Here is an 11,936-nt window from a genome sequence, read left to right as displayed (position 1 = left end):
TCCACTAACCAGATGAGTGTTGGAGTATTGAAATTCAGGAGGGTGCCTGTCTTTTGACCCTACCAGAGTCCGGTAGGTTTTTCACCTAATTCTTTGGAAATGTCAAACTTAATCACTCTATAATGATCAATTAAACATTCAGTTGTATCTCCTCATGGGTCCTCTGCATAAACATCTAAAACAGAAGCTGAATCACCGTGATCCCTTTATGAGTGGAAGTGGCGGGGGGGGGGCTTTCCTTGTTAACGAGGGGCCTCTGATCATTGTGGGCTACATTGCTTGAGCTTCTGGAAGGATGCCAAACACACCTGAGTCCTCCGTTTGCATCTGTCTTCAGAATTGCTGGCCGTGGAGTGAGATTCACCTCTGTATCTCTCAGCAAGGAAAACTGCAAGAGAGTTGATAGGAACAGGAGGCAAAAAGAGAAGGACGTGGGTGGTGTTGCTCTCCAGAGCTTTGCCAATCAAGCTGAGAAGAGCTGTAGAAGTAGAAGAGCCAAAATCTCTCCAAGCCAAATCCTCCCCACTCCCATAGCCAGTGCAAGCAAGACTCCTACTTATTTTGGTTCCAGGGAAAAAGGAGAGAGAGCTGGTCAGCAGACCAAAAAAGGAGATCAGTGTGAGGCACATTTCTGACCCACTCAGACATGCAGCATTTCCTCTTCCCAGGCCATTCCTTAATAGAAGCGAGCTCTTTTGCTATCTGGGTAGAAGCAACCAAGGATCTAGAATGTTCTATGAGGACTAACTCCTGAATGTTGTGGTACCCCAAGTCTGTGGTAAGGCCCTAATCTTGACTCTCCTGAGACCAAGGGAAATGCATCACAATGCTTCGATGAGAAAATAGGATGAAATATTTATTATTATAAAAACTTCTGTCCATTTTGTTTTCTCAGAGCACTTGTGTCTCCATTTTACAAATACCCCCAGAGGCTTTGGACAGGGAGTATTACTGAAAGATCAATAATAATTACAATGGTAGAGAAGGAAACATCAAATACGGACATTACCTTTTAAAATTAGACTAACTAGCGAGAACCGCAGATCATAGATACTTGGAATGTTCAGTCTGGCAGGGACCTTAGAGGTTGGCTAAACTGATTTCTTTGCTTTGGAAATGAAGACATTTGCAGAGGTTAAATTACTGCTCCAAAGTAACAACTGTAACCAGTGGCAGAGAGGGTCCTTAGAAACCAAGTATCCTAATTTGAAAGGGAGAGGTTTCATGATCAGTCTTATTTGTTATCAATAACAATCAGGATAATAGCAATTTCATTACCCCAACCAAACAGCTTGAGGTAATTCTGTAATTTGAAATGGGAAATGATTAATACAAACCCAAGAAAAAAGATGGTGGTCATATATTAAAAATCCCATACTTTCAAGTTCTAAAATGGGTAAAATTAAAGCTCTGGGGCTCCCAGTAACATTTTCTTAGGCTAACCTGTTATGTATGTTAATTAACATCATTGACACAATTATATATAAATACATTATATTTAAAAGCCCAGCCACTTGCATTTATCACATTGACAAAATGAATCACATGTTGTTTTATTGAGGCCTTTGGTAATTACATTATTCATGCTCCTGATACATTGTAATATTTTGTACCAGTTTGTGTTTGTCTTTCTACATCTCAAATGCAAAACAATCTCCCTCATTGTTATGATGAGTTTCAAATTGGAATATACTTACGTCAAAACATGCAAGATGTGGGGCGCCTGGGTGGCTCAGTGGGTTGGGCTGCTGCCTTCGGCTCGGGTCGTGATCTCGGGGTCCTGGGATCGAGTCCCGCATCGGGCTCTCTGCTCAGCAGGGAGCCTGTTTCCTCCTCTCTCTCTCTCTGCCTGCCTCTCTGCCTACTTGTGGTCTCTCTCTGTCAAATAAATAAATAAAATCTTTAAAAAAAAAAAAAACATGCAAGATGTAAGATTCAAAACATGTGAGTTTAATAGACTGATTTATAATCCTGAATATCATACAGACCTTTTCACATTTACTAAATTCTGTGTGTTTTAATTTTCCAACGTAGATCTGTTTTAAAATAAATTTCTGGGGTTTAATATCCATTTTTTTTAAAAGTAAAATGATTGCAAGTACTTAATCACATTCCCATTTGGATGACCCCAGTAGGTGTGAAGTTAATAACTTATGAAATGAGTGGGTGGAGGAAGGGACAGATCACATTATTGATATTCGCTGCAGATTTTCATTAAGGAATGATTTATTTGTCTTGTTTCTCTTTTTTCTACATCTTTTTTTTTAACATGCTCCTTCAGAAGAAAGCCTTGCAAGATCCAATTCAACCTGCTACTTGACTACTGTCATACCTTAGTCATGGGGACAAAATGGAAATGACTGGAAAGAAGTTATCTTCTCCCTTTCCCTGTGATAGGTCAACCTATGAAGGGTTGCCATTCATATCAAGAAAAACAAGAATTGAAGAGAAACTGATAGATCTTTTCTTCTCTAATTTCTTAGCCACCATTTCTCTGAATCCATATGAAGTCATTAGAGTAGTTGCATGTTGGGTCTCTTTTTCTACGAAAAAAAAAAAAAGTCATTTTTTTAACTGAGATTAGTCTTCATCCTTCTTACTACCCGTCCTTGTAATATAGCCGTTAGGTTTAGAAAGTGTTCTAAAATCTTTTGGTAAAGAGAGATTTCATAGAAACATTACATCCCAAGATACCTGGAAACGTGTCTCCCTTAGATGCCTCACCTCGCCATCTATAATCTTCCAAAGTGTGAATCATCCATTGGGGAGGAGAGGTGGCATGCTTTGTCTACTGGGAACAAATCGATAGGCATGTCTGGATTTGTGCACTAAACTTGCCTCCACAGTAGCCTTGCAAGCAAGAATTAATAGGGGCTGCAATTAGTTTCTGCACTATTTGTGCATGTGTGTGTGTGTGTGTGTATCCAAACAAAATGTTTGGTTATGAATATTGACTGAGTTGATTAGCATGGACCCACTCTGCAGGGCTTGGAAAACAATAGACCTCTCTTCAAAGAAAACAGAGGTGCCAGATATGGCATATGAATGAAATATCTGATTAGGAGCATTCATCGTATTGAATTTCAAGCTTTTTACTTTGATCTTGATACAGACGGGAAGGCCGAAGAAACCAAAAAAAAAAAAAAAAGTGTAGTTGAGAGTTTGGTGTTTGGTGGATTATTTTCAAACCTGTTGGAAAATGGATTTTAATAATACAAGTGTTACAAACGATTGTACAAATACATTGTAAGTCACGCCCTTTTTTAATTTTTTTGATCATTCATGCAACAAATGCTTTTGACAACCTGCTATATTTCAGGCCCTCCTCTAGGCATCACAGATAAGAGTAGTGAGAAAAACAAACAAAACAAGTGGCTCTCATGGAGCTTATATTCTTTGGAAGAGAAAATCAGTATTAGTCATGCATCATTAAAAATTCCTAGACTGTTTAGAATAATAACTAGTGGTAGTCTAGTAAATATTCACAAATATCTAGATTGCCTAGTTTTCAGGCAACATACATTCATTCTATATTCACATGCTATTAATTGTTTAGTTTGTCACTGGCTGAGTTCTGACCATCTGCCCATTACATTTCGACCTGTTGAACTGAGTTAGGCTCCTTCTCCATTTCCAGCTTCACGTTCCCAGTGTCCACAGAAGTCGAACTGAGCAGACTGTGCTGTGTTATTGCCTTCTGTTTGGCTTATTACCACCACAACCTCTCGAACCCTCTCAGTACCAGCTCTAAATAAATTTAAAACTCGAATCCTTGGGTGGCAGGCATTGAGAAAGAATGTGGGATCTGCACTTGACCTCATATCTTTTCATTCCAAGTTTATGCTCAATATGTTATAATAGACATAACAAATCTCAGGAAATTTATATCTCAATCTTAAAAAGTTGAAGAGGAATGAGCCACGAAAATTAAAATGAGCCAGCTGTCTTTATTGTAGGGGAAAGTATGGCTTGCTGTGAGGAGTCCTGGGAATTGGGTTATTAGCCATTTCAAATTCACATACCTGAATGCAGGGGCTTGGAGTGGTACAGGTGTTTATACAGAACCTGGGCCTGTCATCTTGCAGAGATCACCTCCATCTCTTTAACCAAATCGTGGTTCCACACAGAGAAAAGCCATTGGCTCAGCACCAAATACTCTGAACATTATTGATCCCACAGTTCTGGTCCCAGATGCTCTGGTGTTATCTTTGGGTCTTGCCAGCAGGTGAGCTTTTCTTGCAGAAGAGGAGCTCCTTCTGGAGTCATTGCTGAAAGCATCGACATTTGTTATTATACTTTCAAAGAAAAAAACATCCCCCCCAAATATGTTCTTTTCCTGGACTTAAAATTCTTTACAGCCTGAAAGGCGAATGGAGAAGGTAGAGTTGGGTTTATGCTTTCTTTTATTTTTTTATTGAAGTTTTTGATTCATCTCTACATTTTGCTGGAACAGTAAGTGTATCAACTTGTGTCCCTGCAGTCCACTTAATGTAGCACAACACAAGACGCCTGTAGCTATGTTACAGCCTTTCCTGACTGTGATCTTTTAACACAAAAATAAAAATAAGAGAAGACTATGTCTGTTGTGCCGGTACATGAACAACAGTCATAGGGTTAAATGTGGGATGTCTGCAATTCTTTTTGTTAATTAAAAAACAAAACAAAATAAAAAACCAAAAACAAAAAAAATGCTTTACCTCTATTCCAGATACATGTTATATGCTACTGGGTAAAAATCAATATTAATTATTAGAATCAATATAAGCATGACCATACAGTAGAAGGCGTACTTAGATTTAATTTTCCCATCTCTGGTTCTGTCCACTCCCATCCAAAGGAACGCACGTGAATGTCACCTATCTCCTCTTTAAAGTGGACCATGAAGATTCCAAGTGCTGTCCTTCTAAGTACCTGATTTTGAAAAGATGCTAGAAGATTATCGGCGTTCCTGCAACACCTGTTTGAACATCACCATCGTTCAGGCCTCTGACTCCTTCCTCCAGGGTTAGCTCACTAGCCTTTAGTTGCTTGCCCTGACTCTATGTCTTCCCTACTGAATCCATTCTCCATAGTACTGTGGGGGGAGTGGGGGCTTACTCATAAGCATATCCTATGGTCATTTCTCTGATGGTAACACTATCCCTTAAGCCATAACACAAGGCCCTTCCTCATCAGCCTCTTTCCCCTGCCTTGTCCTTGCCGTAAATCCCACAAACTCCTGAGCTTTGGCTACTGTGAACGGTTAGCGGTTCCTAGATCATACCACACTTTCCCCCACTCCAGCACCTTTACATCTACTGTTTCATCCACCCAAAGTATTTTTTCTGGCCTTCCATCTCTACCTTGTTAACTCTTACGTAGCTGTAAGGTCAAGCTTCAGCTTGTTCATGAAGTCATCTCTTACCGTCCCAGTCAGAGTGAGATGTCTGCCTCTGTGCTCTCATCCCATCTGGCACATTTGACCTTCCCAGACTTATCACACACCACTAGAATGATAGCCATTAGCTACATGTGGCTATCTAGCTTCACAATTTTAACTAAACAATGGGAAACAGCATGGAGTTTCCTCGAGAAATTAAAAATACCACCTTGTGATCCAGCAGTCCCACTGCTGGGTGTATATCCAAAGGAACTGAAATCATGATCTCAGAGAAAGACCTGCATTTCCATATCCAGTGAAGCAATATTCACAATGGTTAAAATTTGGAAACAACCTAAGTGTCAGTCAACAGATGACTAGATATAGCATAACTGTGTATTTTTTTTTCTTTCTTTTTTTTTTTTTCTTCCAGAGAAGTGATTGAAAAATGATTGTTAGGGGGTATGTGGTTGGGTCAATAGGGAGAGGTTGGTAAAAGAGTACAAACTTTCAGCTATAAGATAAATAAGATGTGAGGACCCAAGGTAAAATAGGGTTTTATAGATAGCTATATATATACATATACATATACATATATACACAGCTATATATATATATATATATATATATATAATATATATATCAATATTAATTATTAGAATCAATATAAGCATGCACCATACAGTAGAAGGCGTATATATATATATATATACATATATATATATATATATATATATACAGACTGTATATATGTATATACAGTCAGTATAGTTGCTGGTAATATCATATAATTGAAATTTGCCATGAAAGTAGGACATCAATGTTCTCACTCAAAATAAAGTAAGTACAAGAGCAATGAATGTATTAATTAACTCAGTGGGGAGAATCCTTTTATAATGTATACATATACAAATTATCACACTGTGCACTTTAAATATCTTGCAATTTTATTTGTCAATTATATCTCAAAAATCCAAAAAAAATAAATTTACCAGAATTAAATAAAATTTTATGTTCTCACTGGAGTCACATTTTAAATCTTAAGAAGCATGTGTGCTAGAGATTATTGTACTGGATCAGAAATATAAAATTTCTCACCATTGTAGGAAGCTCTACTGGACAATGCTAGTTAAGAGGTTTGGAATATTTGTGCATGTCCCTCTTTGGCTTTGAACTTCTTGAGCTCACATTTCTCCAGTACTAGCAATGCTCAACAGATGTTTGCTAAAAACATTAGTAAATATTTAAAAATTTAAAAATTAGTAAATTATTAAGATCTGAGTTTTATATCTGTTCTGTTATTGCACATAAGCAACCAAAGACTTCTTTTTAAAAATCTAACAATACATGGGCACCTGGGTGGCTCAGTGGGTTGAGCCTCTGCCTTCGGCTCAGGTCATGATCTCGGGGTCCTGGGATGGAGTTCCGCATTGGGCTCTCTGCTTGGCAGGGAGCCTGCTTCCTCCTTTCTCTCTCTCTGCCTGCTTCTCTGCCTACTTGTGATCTCTCTCTGTCAAACAAACAAATAAATAAATAAATCTTAAAAAAAAAATCTAACAATACAAATTTTGATGAAAAGGGGATTCTGGACAAGTAGGAGGAGAAGTTAGAGGAGAAAGAAAGGCATTGCTCCTGGAATAGCTCTTTCCTCAAGCTTTGGAAAGGATCAGGTCTCCACCACAAAGCTTCATCAAAAAAAGAAAAGCAATAGAAATATTTGAGTTTAATTCCGAGAAACTACCCACATGACTGGTTCTTTTGTTGGGTTTAAGAAGTGGTAGAAGGTACAAATATCACTTACAGAAGCAGGCTACATTGTCTTTTCTACAAAAGAAGTCCACTAGAGTATGCTGTTTTTGGTTGGAAGGCAATATGGTAGCCTAAATGTTCCGTTTTAATTGCTAAGAGGAGTTAAGTGTTCAGCTTATAGTGGCAAGAGGAGTAATTCAAGTGGTAGTGCATCTTTAAATTATTCACCAGCATCTACCATGTGATTAGCCATGGTTAAAGATTTTCTGTTAAGCACAGACTGTTCTCTAGGGTTATAAGATGATCAGAAACAATGGCCAGATCTAGGAGGATCAAGTATAATGAGCAAGGCAAGTGTGTTCTCCCCTAGCGAAACAAGTGAGCCTCTGGGCCCTTAAACCTGTTAATAAAAAAGGAAATTGATCCTGAAAAGAAGGAAGCATGAAAGAAGAGAAGAAAGTTGGTTTTGGTCGTTGCTTTTGTTGTTTTCTGAATACAGCTGCACTATCTGCTTAATTCTGCACTTTGTGGCAAATATTCATGGATCCAGTTTCTATCTTTTTCAAAGTTGAATATGCTTAAAAGCCAAGCCTCTATCCAAGGTAACCAATGGTAATTAGTGTAGCTTCCAGTTTGAATAAGCCTCAGGGTAATCCCTGCTTTTGAATGACTCATAATTATTGGCAGAGTTAGCTGGATTTATATGACTTAAAAGTTAGTTCCCTCTTTTTCTGTTCTTCCTCTGATGACCTTGGGTAGAAATTGGCTTAATCAGGAAAAAGGATCATATTACATTTATAATTCTCATCTAGCCATTTGGCAACATCACTACTCATATCATGGGTTGAGTTAACCTAGGGACAGACAATCTTAAAAAGTGTATTGGACATTTTCTTTAAAATATTAATTAACAATAACATGGGAAAATAATACTCAACTTTAATCCCACCACTCCCTGACAATGGTTCCTATTTGCACCTATAATTTTCCAGTATCTATCTACATACACACAGACAGACACATCTTATCAAGGGTAGTTTACATACTACTTTGCATTCTGCTTTTTCCGTGTAAGATTATATTTCAGAAATTAATAAAATTCAATTTGGGGATCCAATGTCTCTGGTACCATTCTGCACCTCTGAAGACATTTATTACTGGAGGAAACACAGCAAATCACTTCAGGCTTCTGCCAGGCTCCAATGACAACATTTAGGAAGAAGTGCAGGTAAGAAACAAAAATTATGTAACCCTGGGAAGGAAGAAGGCAACAGAGTTGCCAAGTGCTATTGTCTGACAACTATCTCCAGAGAGGCTAGGATGAAACCCACACAAATTACTGAAAGCAATTTAAGAAATTGGAGACTCTTCAAGTGTGGGAAAGGAAGATGTAAAGGATAGTGTGGTCTGGAAGAATCTTTTTTTCTCAAGAATATGTGGTCAAAGTGGTTAGCTAAGCGGGTTTGTATATTTCCAGAGTGCCCTCTTGGTCTGTCCCACTGCATCGGAGGGGAAGGTGCAGATTTTGCCTTGCAAAGCTTGCAGGATTTTGCTGCAGGCCCCCCACCCCCCCGCCCTTACCTAAATCAGTCATTGTCCTTGGCTTGACCTTGCAAAAACAGTGTCTTTACATTTTCTGTAGCTAATCTGCTTCTGCAATGCTGTCCTTTTAAAAGGGGCACTGCTGCCTTGTCTAGTAACGGAGTAAGCACACATATATTCTTCCTCCTCCTCCTCCTCCTCTTCCTCCCCTTCTTCTTCTTCTTCTTCTTCTTTTTTTAAGATTTTATTTATTTATTTGTCAGAGAGAGAGAGCACAAGCACAGGGAGCAGCAGGAGGTAGAGGGAGAATCAGGCTTCCTGCTGAGCAAAGAGTCAGATATGGGACTCAACCCTAGGACCGAAAGTAGGTGCTTAACCAATGGTATTATATCTATGCAGTCTTCCCTCCAGTTCAGAGGGTACAAAGAAGACAATCTTTCCACTTTTTCTTTTTTTTTTTTTAAGATTTTATTTATTTATTTATTTGACACAGAGAGAGAAAAAGTAGGGAGAGCAAGAAGCTGGCTTCCTGGTGACCAGGGAGCCCCTTACGGGGCTCCATCCCAGTTCCCTGGGATCATGACCTGAGCCAAAGGCAGATGGTTAACTGACTGAGCCACCCAGAAAAAGGACCCCTCCACCTCTCCCCGTCTTTTTTTTTTTAACTCCTCTGCTGCACTGTTTTTTTTTTTTTTTTTTTCTTGAGGGTGACTCTCAGGAAGAGAGAGGTCTAGGTTTAATACAGCACTGAGGATTTAACTCACTTTTCTGCTTTGGTAGCATGGGCCTTGGTAAACGTCAACAGACAGTTGCCCTTCCAGTTGGTGGCTTGGGATGAGAGAAGAGAAGTGAAAAGAGTGAGCTCCACCCTTTTCTTGGTGCCTGGTGTGACCCCGGCACCTGGATTTGTTAACAGAAGGGTGTTGTTACGCTGGCAGGAATCATCACCAGCCTGAATTCTCAGAAAGGACCTGAGGGTGGTTCTTCTCCTAATTCTGGGCTCCTGGAAGGTGCCCCTTTCTAACCCTTTTCTAATTCTGCTTTGTTAATACCACGCTGGCCATGCCCACCACATGGCCATGCCATCCCCTCTCATGCAGAACTTTCCAATCGGAGGCTCTAGGGGGAAGTCGCAAAGAGGACGTGACCTTGGATTGACCCACAAGCCTGACCTGGGGAGCTGGAAGCTCCTCACCCCCTGCCTGCCCAGTCCTTGGAATGTTCATCCCACCCAGCTTTCCCACAGTCAGAGCCTTTTCACAGATGCGCCTTTAGAGAGTAGGGCCTTGTGGAGACCACATGGGTCCAATATGTGGCTGAACTCAGTTAAGGCCTCTGTGTAAACTCTCAAGATTCTGGAAGGCTGGTGTGGAGCTCTGCTGCTCTTGCAAGGGACCGAGGTTTTCTCCTAGGTAAGTTCCCTTGCTTATTTAACAGGCAGGTGAGGGGCACCTAGGCGGCTCAGTCAGTTGAGCGTCTGCCTTCCGCTCAGGTCATGATCTCCAGTTCGTGAGACTGAGCCCCGTGGGGGACATTGCGCTCAGTGGAGTCCGCTTGAGATTTTCTCTGTCCCGCTGCCCTACTGCCCCTGCCATTCATGCACTCTCTCTATCTCTATTCAATGAAAGAAAGAAAGAAAGAAAGAAAGAAAGAAAGAAAGAGAGAGAGAAAACCTACCTGTGATGAACATGGAGTGGCCTGGCTCCTTCTTTTGTCTCTCCCCTGCCCCCCTTTTGGGGTGAGTTTCAGATTCCCCCCAGGCAAGGGCCAAGGTCTGGAACCAATAGAGGGAGAAGAGTGGAGAGCAGAATAGAGGTTAAGGGAAAGGGCTTTGGAATCACTAGGTGGTTTGAGCAGAGATCAAAGAGAACAACCCTGAAAGGTCTTTTGTGCTTTACTAAAAGAAAAGTGTAACAACAAGACAGAGTCAGATTCTCCTAATCCCCATCACCTGCAAGCAGCTACTCCAAGCGGTATACATACTTCACATATTTACAATTATAGTCCCTGTGTCACTTTTGCTTTCCCATTTTTAAGTTAATATTTTTTTTTTTTTTTTTAATTTTTTATTTTTTATAAACATATATTTTTATCCCCAGGGGTACAGGTCTGTGAATCACCAGGTTTACACACTTCACAGCACTCACCAAATCACATACCCTCCCCAATGTCCATAATCCCACCCCCTTCTCCCAAACCCCCTCCCCCCGGTATTTCACAAACCTTTCGAGGGTGCTTTAGCTGTCCCACCATTATCATGTTCTGCCATTCTCTCTAACACACACACAGCATATAGCAGGGAAGAAAGCTACTTGAGACCAAAGCACTATTTTTCTAATTTCTTTTTGGAATATGTCAAACTGAACATATTGATTCTATAGAAATGAAAACATTAATTCCATAAAAATTAATATATTCAGGGTTTCAGTTCTCTCTCTCTATATATAGAGAGAGAGAAAGAGACATTTTTTTTCTTTCCAGAAAAGGCATTTATGGTTGATTCACTCTGTAAGCAAGTACACCTTGGAGTCATTGATCATACATGTTAGCATAATGTCACATCTAAATTTCATTAATTTGATCAGCAATCTATACATTTTAGCTCTGTTTCCCATATATTAGTCTATTATATAGCCATAAAATTTGGGGAAGCAAAAATTGCAGCTAAAGCCTAATTCTAATTAGGAGAAATAAATGGTGTATTATGTGGGAGGAAAAGCCGGGCATGATCGACTGTTATCAGTTTGCCATATTAATTTGATGGCAGTATTTTGTGAAGGATGAGAGGAATAAACATCGCGTGCAGACCACTCTGATGTGTATCATTGCCCTGATTGACCTAGGCCGGCCGGATAATCAGTTCCGAAAAGCTTCTAATCTGAGGGCTGTTTCATTTATCCCCAGAGAATCTGCAGAGTGAAGTTATCTCCATGGAGTCAAGGTTGTGTCCTACAGCTGCCCCCATGGGTTTACAGCCAAAATGAGCTACCCCAGATACCCAGGAAACTCAGACGCTTCAAGTTTTGCCCTTGCCCTTGTCGACTAAGGGCGCTTGTTTTATAGCTGTTATTTATTGCAGATTTGATCTGTTTGGTTTATTGCGCTGCTACCTCTTTCCTAATCATGTTTCCCTTTAACAGGGCAGTCTGTTGATCACAAAAGGATATGAATAATTGCCGGAGAGCCGAAAAGGATGGAAATCGGAAAACCTGAGTCTGTTCCTGAGCTATCCCTCTCACTCCTGCAAGAAGGAGGTGAGGAGACCCCCCGCCCCAAGCCCCCTGCT

The sequence above is a fragment of the Mustela putorius genome, unplaced genomic scaffold, assembly GCF_011764305.1.
Source record: "Mustela putorius furo isolate JIRA1106 unplaced genomic scaffold, ASM1176430v1.1 tig00000460_pilon_pilon_pilon, whole genome shotgun sequence".
In the NCBI taxonomy this organism is placed as follows: domain Eukaryota; kingdom Metazoa; phylum Chordata; class Mammalia; order Carnivora; family Mustelidae; genus Mustela; species Mustela putorius.
Note: the sequence above shows the minus strand (reverse complement) of the source record.